Consider the following 14,763-nt stretch of genomic DNA (forward strand, 5'->3'; position numbering starts at 1 on the left):
TATGGTTAATCACCTCCCAGACAATGCAAGCTGTCAATTTAAGGCTATTATGTTATTGTTGGACACAGATGTCATTAGTCACGTGGTCACCGACATGTGTTTTTGGTCTAGCAGGTCAGTGAGGGGCTAGGACTCCCAAAAACAAAGTATTTGGAGGGGCCTATGCAAGACACAACAGCAATATTTCTCTCTAACTCACTCTCCCTCTCACACACACCTGCTGTTTTTTTGTTTTTTTTACCACTGAATTGAAAAGTATGCTAATGTAGAGTTTATTTCTGGCATAGCCTACATGGTAAAGAATGAACCATTATGATTTATGTCTGAAAAATAGCTTGGAGGAAATTGATGTTATGTAGGATATTTGAATTTTTCTGTAATGTTAAATGAGGGCAATCTGATCTTTATAGAGCAATATTATGTTTTGTACCCATTGTGTACACACTGCACCAGACAGAGGCAACGAGAGTATTGTTGTGTATTCGCCGACGGGTTGTCTATAGAGTTTGGGAATCATTGACCCAGACACACCCCTTACTGTGCTGTATTGCCCTACAGCGCCTCTGCATGCCAAGCTGTTATATGTTCTCTATACATACCCTACATGACCAAAAGTATGTGGACACCTGCTCGTCGAACATCTCATTCCAAAATCATGGGCATTAATATGGAGTTGATCCTCCCTTTGCTGCTATAACAGCCTCCACTCTTCTGGGAAAGCTTTCCACTAGATGTTGGAACATTGCTGCGGGGACTTACTTCCGTTCATCCAAGAGCATTGGTGAGGTCGGGCACTGATGTTGGGCGATTAGGCCTGGCTCGAAGTCTGCGTTCCAGTTCATCCCAAAAGTGTTCGATGGGGTCGACAAACTCTTTCTGTATGGACCTCACTTTGTGCATGGGGGCATTGTCATGCTGAAACAGGAAAGGGCCTTCCCCAAACTGTAGCCACAAAGTTGGAAGCACATAATTGTCTAGAATGTCATTGCATGCTGTAGTGTTAAGATTTCCCTTCACCGGAACTAAGGGGCCTAGCCCGAACCATGAAAAACTTTACAGTTGGCTCAATGCATTGGAGCATGTAGCGTTTTTCTGGCATCTGCCAAACCCAGATTTGTCCGTCGGTCTGCCAGTTGGTAAAGCGTGAATCATCACTCCAGACAACATCTTTGCACTGCTCCAGAGTCCAAAGGCGGAGACCTTTACTCCACTCCAGCCGAAGCTTGGCATTGTGCATGGTGATCTTAGGCTTGTGTGCGGCTGCTCGGCCATGGAAACCCATTTCATGAAGGTCCAGACTAACAGTTCTTGCGTTGATGTTACTTCCAGAGGCAGTTTGGAACTCGGTAGTGAGTGTTGCAACCAGGGGCAGATGATTTTCTCGCGCTACGTGCTTCAGCACTCGGCGGTCCCGTTCTGTGAGCTGTGGCCTACCACTTTGCGGCTGAGCCGTTGTTGCTTCTAGATGTTTCACTCCACATACTTTTGTATATATAGTGCATCAATGCACTTGAACTAACACACAGTAGAATATGCTTGCCTTTTCTGCTCCATACGACTGTATCAGAGCACATAATCATGTTCTAAGGGCAAATCACATCCAGATATTATATTGAAGACATGAATTCAATAACTAACTATCCAGTGTCTCTTGACCTAAAAATGTATAGCACAGTACCATTTCATTAATTGTAGCGCTTATTGTCTGTAAGGTGTGAGGGATTGTACAGATCAACATCATCATCATTCTGGCCCCTCTCTGGATTTTGTGTTAAACGCTCTACAACAAAGCTTTCTTAGTGTTCAACAAGCTTTCTCTGCGTTTAACCTTGTTCTGAACACCTCCAAAACAAAGGTAATGTGGTTTGGTAAGAAGAATGCCCCTCTCCCCACAGGTGTGATTACTACCTCTGAGGGTTTAGAGCTTGAGGTAGTCACCTCATACAAGTACTTTGGAGTATGACTAGACGGTACACTGTCCTTCTCTCAGCACATATCAAAGCTGCAGGCTAAGGTTAAATCTAGACTTTGTTTCCTCTATTGTAATCGCTCCTCTTTCACCTCAGCTGCCAAACTAACCCTGATTCAGATGACCATCCTACCCACGCTAGATTATGGAGACATAATTGGCAGATAAGGGTGCTCTCATGTGGCTAGATGTACTTTACCATTCGGCCATCAGATTTGCCACCAATGCTCCTTACTGCACTCTATTCTCCTCTATATCACTGCACTCTATTCTCCTCTATATCACTGCACTCTATTCTCCTCTATATCACTGCACTCTATTCTCCTCTATATCACTGCACTCTATTCTCCTCTATATCACTGCACTCTATTCTCCTCTATATCACTGCACTCTATTCTCCTCTATATCACTGCACTCTATTCTCCTCTATATCACTGCACTCTATTCTCCTCTATATCACTGCACTATATCACATACTCCTCTGTAAACTGGTAATCTCTGTATACCTGTCGCAAGACCCACTGGTTGATGCTTATTTATAAAACCCTCTTAGGCCTCACTCCCCCCACTCTGAGATACCTACTGCAGCCCTCATCCTCATCCTCATCTTAGCTGACTTGCCTAGTTAAACAAAGGTACAAAAAAAATTATAATCGTCATCTGATCCGGCCATAAGACCTATTGAAAGTTCTAATAAAATGAGAAGCATCTAGAGAACTATTCACCTGATCCTCTCATGCTGATGCAGTAGTGGAACAATGGGAATATCCCAAAGCCTGTGGTAGCCTACAGCCTATATTGCTAACCTGTAGGTCAAAAGTGTGCTGGCCACTCCGTTTGTTGTCACAGCCAGGCCCAGCAGGTTTAGGACCTATAATCCACTTACTGGATTTCCTCTCTCTAATCACTTCCATCAAGTAAATGACTTGATCATCAAGTTAATCAATTCAAACGTAGTTACTGTTGAACGTTACCAAGGCTCAGCGATTAATATCCATTTAAAAATCGAGTCATTCAGTTTACTCAGTGCATTCATTTCCTTCAATTATGAGTGAGTTTAGCCTTCAACCGGTCTGTACAGTAATAGATGTTCTGCTCAATGCCTAGTTGTTTTCCTTCCATACAGGGTCACTCACTGAGCATAATATTAAAACATGATTCCTGAAGTTACGTTTGTGAACAGAAGTTGGCTTCAAGTCGACTTTGTAGTAGTTACCTCCAATTATCAATGACTACACAACAAACTGCAGTTGTGCACCCTGTAGCCCAACCGAACAGTATGCATTTGTCACTCCCCAGTTTCAACAGAAAAATCTGATAGAAGAAAAAGGGCCACTATGAGAGAACTTTCAGGAGGGGGACCCCTCTGGGTAGTCATTTGTTGCTTGAGAAAGTGTAGCCTGTTTGATTCCATAAGCTGGTTATGTCATGCTGTTGCGATATCCGTGGCCTAGAGAAATAATATTGCCGTGACTCCATTACCGATGCTTGCGGCTTAGTCATGACATTACAGGCATAGGTGGAGCTGAACCCTTAAAGAAACTATTTTGTCACACAGCAGCTGTGGTGTGCTAGTAACAATGTCCCTAAGATGAGAAAGAAAAAAGGGCCTCATGACACGTGCAAGAAAAATTAACCAAAATAATGGGCCTTTCTCAACATCCGCCCTTTAATATTGATTAAAATAAGGGTTTTGTGAAGATTATTTGAAAATTCCAGGTGTCATCAATTGTAGAATAATATCTTTATACTGTACATGCTTGGTGTGCAATAGTAAACCTCTGTTGTATAACATTATCTTCAGCAACTATTTACCTTTTAACCTCATGTGCTTGGCTAGCAGCTCAGAGTTAATCTGTTAAACCCTAAGATTGTTTAAGTCAGTCTCATCACACGAGATGAGATTCACATGACATGAATGTATTAGTACAGCAGTCTATGTCGACGCATTCTTTAGACGAGGTACTGTATAGGTCCGCTGTAACTTAGAATCATGCTGAATACGATTTATTGGCGTCTTTGGCTGGTTAATACCAATTGAACATGTTCTTCTCTGTGTGCTTCAACGTAATTCATGTCCCAAACGTCTTGTTACATCCCCAAACATTTAGATCGCAGTGAAAACGTCCTACATTCTGAACCACTTTTGAGATTGATACCACCTCAACAACCCAAACGTAACCCTCTCAGTCAAAGTGAATCACGGCTGCATCTCTAAGTTATTTTGTATCCCTTTGCAGCATTTCCGTGTCACAATGCTTTACTTTTTAATTGCTTTTCCACTTGTTGGCAGTCCTGTGGCCTTCAGGGTGCGTTCTGATGTGGGAGAAGTGCAGAAAATGGACAATTGCTTATTAAAGCATTAATGGCACAGACACTGTGATTGCTCTCCGCCAGGTCAATTATCATTGATTTGACAATATCCACTCCGTCTCGTAGAATTTGGTTGGAGATCATTGTGGGCTTGTGCTTTTGCCCTTAGGCCCGTTGCCACAGACACCCGAATATCCCATTTCTATTCACGTATGAAAGGCTCAGTGGGTTTAAACCTGCTGGGTTCAGATATCAGATGTGTGAGGCGAGTTCTCATTGAGATCTACCGGCATAGCAGACCCTGTGTAGCTTTTTAAATCTACAATTTGTGATCTGGGAATCCTGTCCATGGTTATTTCAATTATTGACATATACATATAAAAATGTTACACTTCCCCGTCCTCACCCCTTCGCTGTATACCAAAACAAATGCATCGGATCAGGATCAGACTGGAAGGCATTGTGGTTTGATGGCGAATGTGCCCTTGAAAGGATGATGTGACGTTATCTAGGAAATTGCTATCTTCTCAGAGTATACTTCAGCTCACGTTTGATTTTATTTGACATCTTCCGGGAAACATGTGTTGTCAAAACAAGATGTTTCTTCTATGCTGTATAGTTGTAAGTATATCAGCGCCAAGAATATGAGCCATCTACAGTATGTCAGACGTTCTTTTGAGGATAAAAACGGATAAACGATACCTACTCAATACTGTTTCCATGTCATTCAGGGGCATAGTTCCAAGTGTATGGAAGGATAGAGCACTTTCTAGCTCGTTTCATGTTATTTGTTTTAAAGGCTACTGAAACACACCCATACCTCTCTCCACATGAAGTGTTGGAGTGTTGTCAATTCTCATTATAATGAACAGGCCGTTTTTATTTTAAATTTGGGGTGGGATTTACAAAAAGATTGCCTCTGATTTGTTTTAGGATTTACAACAGAGAATTGTTTTAAGTGTTGCTTACAATACTAGCTGCTATTGATCCCAGTAGAAAGTAGATGGCTTAACTGTTGACTATACAATACAAAATACAAAACCTCACAGTTAAGAGATTATGCTCATTTGCATAACACCAGTATAGAAAATGCATTTTCATTGTTCTCTTTAAGAACTGCACATTGATCATATACCAGACTGATTATCCTGTCTGTTATCTGTGTGTACATTTTTCTTGGGCAATTTTTTTTTCAAGTCCAAAAGTTCCATTAAATCTATTAGAGTAATGTGGTTGTGTTGTTATGACCGTATAAATCCCCCCCCTTATTACCTCTAACAATTGCCAAGTCATTGACTCCAAACATGGATTATCAATTTGGAAGAGCAGTTATTGATAAGTAGTTCGTTAGCATACTCGGAAGGAGGGCACTTACTCTAAGTGTTCATCTCCAGTACTGTAATGTTCATAGGAGCTTAAAGCTCTACCAGGAATCCTTGGCAAGTGACCCTCAGAGGACATCATTGGCATGGCATAGAGGATGGAAACAAAACCAAATCTGTTCTGGAAATATGAAAAGTTATGAGACATGTATGGCTCTCGCGTCCTGTTTTGAAAAATTTGAATTCTAATACTTTGGATAGGTCAAATGGGTAATGTGTTCCTATTATTTCCTAATCCTGTTGTAGAAGTATTTAGCATAAATAACAAATAGTAATGTTTTACAACTATTACTATGCTTATACATTCCACAACCATATCACAAGCGTTGTCACATTTTAAATGGGGAAAAAACATTGGCTGGAATTTCATAAGGAGAAAAACTGTGCTACACAATTTCACATGTTTTGCCCCCGGAGGGTCCCTATCGCTCAACAAGTCATCCGACTGAGTGCAGGTTTTTTACAGTTTATAGCCTCTCCCGGCCTTTTAGCATCTCTCACGGTGCTGTCCAGCGCTGCTCTGATGGGGTACTGACCTGATTCAAAGCCAGGGTGACCGGGGACACACAGCATTAGTACAATCACCACATAATCCTCTCTGCTTCTGCCCTGGCAGGACCAGGATTTTCAAATCAATTTCATTTTCACCCATGATGCGGTTACAGTTGAAAAGCTGTGCGGCTGCCAGCTTCGTCATTAACTGTCTGTCCCATTTTGTTTTGGAGAATGAGGTTGAAGGGAGGGAGGGGGTGGGGGTGTTTGGTCAGACGTTTCCCCAATTTTAAGTTCCGTCGGCGGTTGAGATAATTCTGAGAGCCTTCTGTCTGTGAACCATCTGAGAGCCTTCTGTCTGTGAACCATCTGAGAGCCTTCTGTCTGTGAACCATCTGAGAGCCTTCTGTCTGTGAACCATCTGAGAGCCTTCTGTCTGTGTCGCATGCTGAACTGGAGTTGAATCTGTCGAAGGCAGGGCACGTTGCGTGGTTGTGATTGCGAAGATGCTATTGTTTTCGACGAGGCTGGCCGATCTTCGTGTTAATTTCATCTCATCTGGATGGATGTCTACTCTGAAGGCATCCTGAAGCAAGCTAAGAGTTCAGAGGTTACCGGGGCAGTTTGTAGCTTTACAGTTAGATATTTATCTGGCTTAGGACAAGTTTGTTTTCTCTGTCCTCAAAGTCTCTCTCAGCTTCCCAGAATTCCCTGAGCTCCTTTCAGCTTGGTGCTGTGTCGAAATCACTGTCCGTATTAACATCTCTATTAGGGTGGGGCAGTATCCAGATGTTCATATTGCCACACTGTACTTCTCTCATCATGGCATTTATGGTATTACCGGCTTAGTACACAAAGGGGTGCCAAAAAATTCCCATTGGGCATCTATCAACAGAATGAAAACAAGTAATAACGAATTTCCATGAAGGCTGCTAGCTAAATATGATAACAAGCGTAAATGAAAATAAACGAATTGCAAAGACAGGCATTCCAGCTCATGAAGTTATACGTAGGAGCGACCGAATGTACATTTTGGTGAGTTTGGACATTTACAAGTGAATGTGAACGAGAGACAATGGGCAAATGAACAAAGTTTTGACACAAGCTTTTCTGAAGGAAGAACAGTACTGGGTCTGAAGCAGCATGTGTGCATGCTGTGTCTGTGTGAAGTTGCTAGGGCAACGGGCCTGCCTGCTCTGCATGAAGAAGATGGGGGAGGAGCAGCCAAATAGTGTTGCACTTCAACCCATCCAAGCCGCACTGCCGGCTGCAACAGAGCCTGAACTCGAACCAGGATCTCTAGCACTGCGATGCAGTGCTTTAGACCACTGCGCCACTCGGGTGGCCCCTAATAATATTAATATGACAATTTATTGAAAAACTTGGTTTCTATGGTATTGACGGTATTAAAAAAACATCCCTTGGCTATATATATACGGTATACCGCCAAGCTTAATCTCTATCATCACAACAGCATCCAACCTAGAGAACAGTCCAGAAAGTAGGCAACCTGAAATTGTTCACACCAATTACTCTGTAACAGTACACACTACAAAATGGTTAGCTTTGTTCAAATATCATTTCATTAAGGATGTGCTTCTCTAATGACAGTTTGAAACGATTCAGTTTGATTAGAGGAAGAAATTGATGGAATATTATATTTTTGCATGAATATAAGAATTTTCCATTTTAAATTAATATCTACTGCTGATGGGAGCTCAGGAGCTGGATCTGTCTGAGATGACTTATCTAAGCTGAGTGCACCCCTATTTCTTATGGTGAACCTGAACAATCTAAATAAAATCTGAATGATTGAGAATCACAATCAGCAGTTGGATGTTTTGCTAGCACAGACTGGAATGTGTTCCAGGATTCATCAAATGGCATTGAGGAGCACACCACCTCAGTCATCGGCTTCATAAACAGGTGCATCGACGACGTCATCCACACAGAAACTGTACGTACATTTCCCAACCAGAAGCCATGGATTAAAGGTAACCTCTGCATTGAGCAAAAGGAGGGGGACACTAATCCGGATGCTTAGAAGAAATCCCGTTATGACCTCAGATGAACCGTCAAACTAGCAACACATCAATACAGGATTAAGATTGAATCCTACTACACCGGCTCTGTCGCTCTTCGGCAAACTATTATGGACTACAAAGGGAAACTCAGCCGCGAGCTGCCCACTGACACGAGCCTACCAGACGAGCTAAATGCCTTTTATGCTAGCTTCGAGGCAAGCAACACTGAAGCATGCATGAGAGCACCAGCTGCACCAGCTCTTGACGACTGTGTGATAATGCTCTCAGTAGCCGATGTGAGCAAAACCTTTAAACAGGTCAACATTCACAAAGCCGTGGGACAAGACAGATTATCAGAAGGTGTACTCAAAGCATGCGCGGACCAACTGGCAAGTGTCTTCACTGACATTTTCAACCTCTCCCTGACCGAGTCTGTAATAACTGCATGTTTCAAGCAGTCGACCATAGTCCCTGTGCCCAAGGAAGTGAAGGTAACTTGCCTAAATGATTACTGCCCCATAGCCCTCACGTCGGTAGCCATGAAGTGCTTTGAAAGGCTGGTCATGGCTCACATCAACAGCATCCTCCCAGATACTCTAGACCCACTCCAATTCACATACTGCTCCAACAGATCCACAGATGACGCAATCTCAATCGCACTCCACACTGTCCTTTCCCACCTGGACAAAAGGAACATCTATGTGAGAATGCTGTTCATTGACTACAGCTCAGCATTCAACACCATAGTGCCCACAAAGCTCATCACTAAGCTAAAGACCCTGGGACTAAACACCTCCCTCTTTAACTGGATCCTGGACTTACTGACGGGCCGCCCCCAGGTGGTAAGGGTAGGCAACAACACGTCTGCTACGCTGATCCTCAACACTGGGGCCCATCAGGGTTGTGTGCTTCGTCCCCTCCTGTACTCCCTGTTCATCCATGACTGCGTGGCCAAACACGACTCCCAACACCATCCTTCAGTTTGCTGACAACACAACAGTGGTAGGCCTGATCACTGACAATGATGAGACCGCCTATAGGGAGGAGGTCAGAGACCTGACAGTGTGGTGCTAGGACAACAACCTCTCCCTCAATGTGAGCATGACAAAGGAGCTGACTGTGGACTACAGGAACAGGCTCCATCGAGAGCATCCTGGTATGGCAACTGCTCGGCATCTGACTGCAAGGTGCTACAGAGGGTAGTGCGTACGACCCAGTACATCCCTGGGGCCAAGCTTCCTGCCATCCAGGATCTATATACTAGGTGGTGTCAGAGTAAAGGCCAAAAAATTGTCAAAGACTCCAGTCACCCAAGTCATGGACAATTTTTTTCTGCTACCGCACGGCAAGCGGTACCGGAGCTCCAAGTCAAGGACCAAAAGGCTCCTTAACAGCTTCTACCCCCAAGCCATAAGGCTGCTGAACAATTAACCAAATGGCCACTGGATTATTTACATTGACACCCCCCTCCTCCATTTGATTTGACACTGCTGCTACTAGCTGTTTATTATCTATGCATAGTCACTTCACCCCTACCTACAGTACATGTACAAATTACCTCGAGTAACTACTACCACGGCACATTGACTCGGCACCGGTACCCCCTGTATATAGCCTCGTTGTTGTAATTTTATTGTGTTACTTTTTAGAATTTTTTACTTTAGTTTATTTGGTCAATATTTTCTTAACTCTTTCTTGAACTGCACTGTTGGTTAAGTGCTTGTAAGTAAGCATTTCATGGTAAAGTCTACACATGTTGTATTCGGCGCATGTGACAAATAAAGTTTGATTTGATGTGAGTTGCATCCACTCTGGTAGGCTACATAATACCCATAAAACCCAATTTTCTACAGCACATTTGGTAACAATGACGCAGCAAATTGCAATGGTTGTCACTCAACTAATAAAGCCTTTGATTTGACATTGCGAAAGCCATTTTACAAGGATATGAATGCTGAAAGTGCCAGATGTACAAATAGCCTATTAGAACAGGGATAGACCTACCTCTCTTTGGCACGAGCAGCTGTGTCTCGTGAACTGTGCACGCTCCGTGTACATCCTGACGTATTTCATTACGCCGTACGTCAACTTCATGCAATTGCGTTCCGCTACCGGACGGAGAATAGGGTTTCACAACGACAAGATGGAGGAGAGCTTAGTCTCTCACCAAAGATCACATTTATTTTGGGAGATTACAAAATATGACATTTTCATTAATCGTTTCAGTTGATAGTAGAACATGTTTCGATTAGGTACTATTTCCCCAACTTGTTTCTATAACTTTGTAGCAAGTCAAGCTATCTTAGGGAGCAGCTAGCTAGCTAAAAGTTAGACTAACTATACTGTCGCTAGTGACCTCCACCAAATAATTATTTCAAAACAAATGTCATTACCATCACAATAAACTACAACGGGAGGCAGCTATCCCGTAAACTCATCGCCAAAAACCACATTTTCATCTTCTTCTGTGGTTTGGTAACTTCCTGTAAGTAGAACCGGCGATTCCTAACCTTTAAATCGGTTTTCTGACCGATGCATGCATGCATGCTTAATTTAGATAGTTTTGGTGTCCCACAGACCAATGCACTCATATCTTAAACATTTTAACCGGAGACTGATGCGTATCAATGAATCATTACATCCCGACAATTCATTTATCGTCTTAATTATGTTACCCAGGTTGGTCCAGGGGATTTGTCATTTAATTATTTTCTTAAGGTTCCAGTACACATTAGATTAATTGAACCCTTTGCACAGGACATGTAATTAGTCAGTGTCACATTAAAGTCCTCTAGTCAAGAGCTGTTTAGCTTCCCCACATGCAGCAGGCTTTTGCTCTTAGTCACTCAATTATAGAGACATTTACTTTGCTAAGGATTTGGGTCAAGAAGTGGGTTTTCCCAATTTCCCAATCATTCGGAGTCAGTGTTTACCAACGGAGGCTATAGTCTGATCAGGAATCCACTTTCACAAAATGCTTTTTTCTAAAGCCATTCAAAAGACAGCTAAAAGGATTGAAGAGGAATGTCTTTCTTTAAAGAGACAACATTGGTGTAGAAGTATTTGAAGTTGAAAGATCCTATACACTGAGAAAGGTTTTGTTTTGTTCTTCACAGATGATCCGATAGTATCAAAGTAAAGAATCAGATTCCTATCTTGATAGCATCATTGGTACTATTTTTGGTTACCGTTGGTTACCACAGCAGGGTATCTAGTATACATCCATGTGGATTCAAAGCAGATTGAAGAGTTACATAGAGGGAATGTTCTCCTAAATGTCTTATTGTTTACTTTTAATCGCCAATGAGTTGAAATATTGTCTGCTCACTGTTTGACTGGCACGCAGACATCATCAGACAATATTTCATTGTTCCATTAGCCAACGAAACGCAGAGTATTCTTACAGTTAAAATGGGTGAATTGTTACATAGGAATTATAATACTCAGGAGACAGATTTATGAAGACAAAAGCAACCCCTCACTAGCCTCAAAAAGCAAACTGAATCACGCTACGTTAGTACAATGTAGAGGGATTCAGGTTGGATTTCTAGGCTACCTTTATACATCAAAGTCAACATGAAACAGCTCCACATATGAAAAAGTATATTCATTCACGCATCACTCAATTGTTTTATGTTGGTGTGTAGCCTATGCTCATTTGCACTCTCAACTCTTAAGACCTGTGTCGAAAGAGCTTGAGATGCGGAGAGCATGTCCATCACAGATGATGAAGCCAATATACACATGGGATCTCTTTATAAGTATAAGCATCAAGGGCTAATACACATATAAAGGGTCGTTGTTCACAAGGTGAACGTCTAACCGAAAGCATGAGTCCAGCTACACTAGGACTACTCTGTACGTGTAGTTAATGGACCGCATATGGCTTGTTGGCACTAACCTGGTCTTAGCCCCAGGTTTTTATTATGGAAATATATAGTGAATCTGAGCCTAGCTGAGGATAACCATTGCTAGCAGTAGGACTGCTGTAAACTGACAGTCATAGCAAGTAGCCTAATTAAGAATGAAGGATTGCTGGATACAGAGCTTCCCAATAATTATTTTTGAGCCTATAAATAAAGATGTCTGTCTAACCTTTGATTCACGTCAAAATTTGACACTGAATTTGCTCGTGACCCGCTTGAGAAGCTCTTTTTTTTTGTACCCTGGAAGTCTTCAGACAATGCTGTCTTGCCTAAATCCCCAGTGTCCTCCTTGCCATGCCTCAGCCCTCTAAAAGACCCTGCTGGTGGCAGTACCCCACACCACAGGTGACATTACAGAATGTTGACTTGCACAAGTGGTATGACTAATTTAACATCACCCTGTGTTCAAAGCCACTTAAGCCACATAGGCTAAAGAACGCTGGCGTTCTCATGGTTCACAGGCTGCTTGTATTTGATGGATTCTCACCCCAAAGGACTTTGGGTTGCATTTGTCTCTGTCAATTCGCCTGTAAAACACAGAACCTAAGAAATATTGTTGGTTTGATAACCAAGGACCTTTAATTCAAACAAGGTATCTATCTGAAAGTACATTAAGTCAAGTGTTCTCGACACTGTGAAGCTTCCTGAGATCTGATTAAAAGACAAATTGGTCCATTAATATATGGATGTTCATGTGCTCCAATGTGTTCAGTTGCTTCATCTTGTGCTGTTGGGGAGGGCAAACCAACTGTGCCTGCAATGGCCAGGGATTGTGTCCCTTAGACCAGAAACAGGTGGATAAACAAAATGCCATATCCCTGGGCGAAAATGGCAATCATTTTTCTTTGTGTTTTCAAACACAAATGTATGTTTCACTGGAATAATGTTTGTTTTGTTGCGAGGGATAGATGGTTTTTTTTTTGTCTCAGGCACATTCCTCTCAAACTGAGGAGACTAATGACTTCCTAGTCTCACATAGACTGTCAGTCGAGGTGTATGCAGCCTGCTGAGGCTGCCATTGTCATGTGCTTTCATGGCTTTGCAGCATGCACTCTAACAGGGTTAACAGGATTAGAGAGCCCTATGGTTATCCTATCAGCTGTGACAGAATACTCCGTAGAGGATTGTATGATGCACTTCATTGAATGGGCCTCAAATCATATTCAATTTCTCATAAATAGGTAACAAAAAACAACTGTTCCTTCCCCTCAATTAGAAAAGTCACTCCTGGCAGTCAAGTATTAGTCAGACCCTAGATACAAGTAGAATTTTCCCAAAACCAGCAAAACTGTCCAGAGGTGTTTGTAAATTTGAAATTGCAACAAATTCTATGGAAGTATTGAACCTAATCATTGAACCACATCTTTTTTTTTACAAGGATAGGCAGCGTCTGTACTCTGACTTAAACACACTTCACAGTTTTTGTTTTCCTATTACTTCTGTCATTACTTAGATGACACGGACCTCAAATGGAAATGACTGAAGCTTGTGCTAAATATGGTGCATTATAGCAAATATCTGCATTATATCATTTCAGCAGTGAGTGGATGTTGGTGTCACTAGGCCCCAAGGAGTCCTCTGTCTTTAGCTCAGGGGTTCTAATTTAGTCCCTTGTCTGCACTTTCTGTGTTCTGTTCCTCAGTGCCATTTCAGGGGATTCATCACCTCAGTTCAGCTCACTTCAATGTATTTACTTGGCCAGCTCCCGTACTCCTTTACACTAGGGTATTTCAAAGGCCAAGAAGGGGGACAGACCAAGTCCCCTACTTCAATCAAATAGTGACAGGGCCATAGAGAACAGTTCCTTTGAAAGCTTTTTTGTTATGGCGTAAGCATTTACGGCCGTTTGTGCTATTTTATGTAATGGGGTTTGCAGAGAGGCTAAGAAAATGTTAGCACGGTGTGACAAATCCTGTCACAATTTGAGGAGATTGAGAAATAAAATTGATGAAAAGTGCAGGTGCAATGTCGGAAGTTTGAGTGTCTTCTCCCAAGATGCTCTTTGTCACGCATTTCTTATGTACAAAGAGTCTATGAAGTATCCTTTCAAGTTGTTTTCCTATTTTAACACTCCCTAATGATTTCACCTCACCCGTCTCATCGTCAGCCGTAAGGCGGTATCGAATAAAATGTGAACATATGCTCCTATACAGTGACAGTCCTATACTGCAGACGTGTGAACGGTCTCAGGTCAATCAACACTATTTCAGTGATGTTGGTAGCATATGCACAGACAGCCTCAACAAATTCCCACTGTCTGATCTGAAATAATGATGAAAAAATGATGTGATTATCAGATCTTTAATTTACCACACCGTTTTGGAGGGATTAGCCTTGCAAGGCCATCAGTGCGGGGGAGGTGAAGGGGGGGGGGGGGTGGGGGGTTGTTGGGGATCTGTCAAGCCAAGCTCTTTCCTTTTATGGCTGCAGTCCTAGACCCAGATTATCACTAATCTCATCGTCTTTCATTTTACCTCAGTCCAGGGTCAAATGTAGCTAGCGGTTAGCCTGCGAACATCCTCACAATTGGTCGGAACTAAGAAGAGTCAGGAAAAGGAGCTATTTTGTGGTTGTAAGTAAAACAGAAGCTTAGAGGGGTTTTGTTGCCAGAGTGCTTCCACCATGCATGTATTACCTCATGATTAGCAGGTCGATAG

The 14,763-nt window shown here is 42.3% G+C and overlaps 1 protein-coding gene across 3 annotated transcripts in view; it reads left to right on the forward strand.

Annotated features, from left to right (window-relative positions):
- The window catches only part of lsamp (limbic system associated membrane protein), a 1,014,422-nt gene that overhangs the window by 864,213 nt on the left and 135,446 nt on the right, over positions 1-14,763 (forward strand). The window lies entirely within an intron of this gene.

The sequence above is a fragment of the Oncorhynchus mykiss genome, chromosome 24 (genome assembly GCF_057628025.1).
Source record: "Oncorhynchus mykiss isolate SJ-2025 chromosome 24, ASM5762802v1, whole genome shotgun sequence".
In the NCBI taxonomy this organism is placed as follows: Eukaryota; Metazoa; Chordata; class Actinopteri; order Salmoniformes; family Salmonidae; genus Oncorhynchus; species Oncorhynchus mykiss.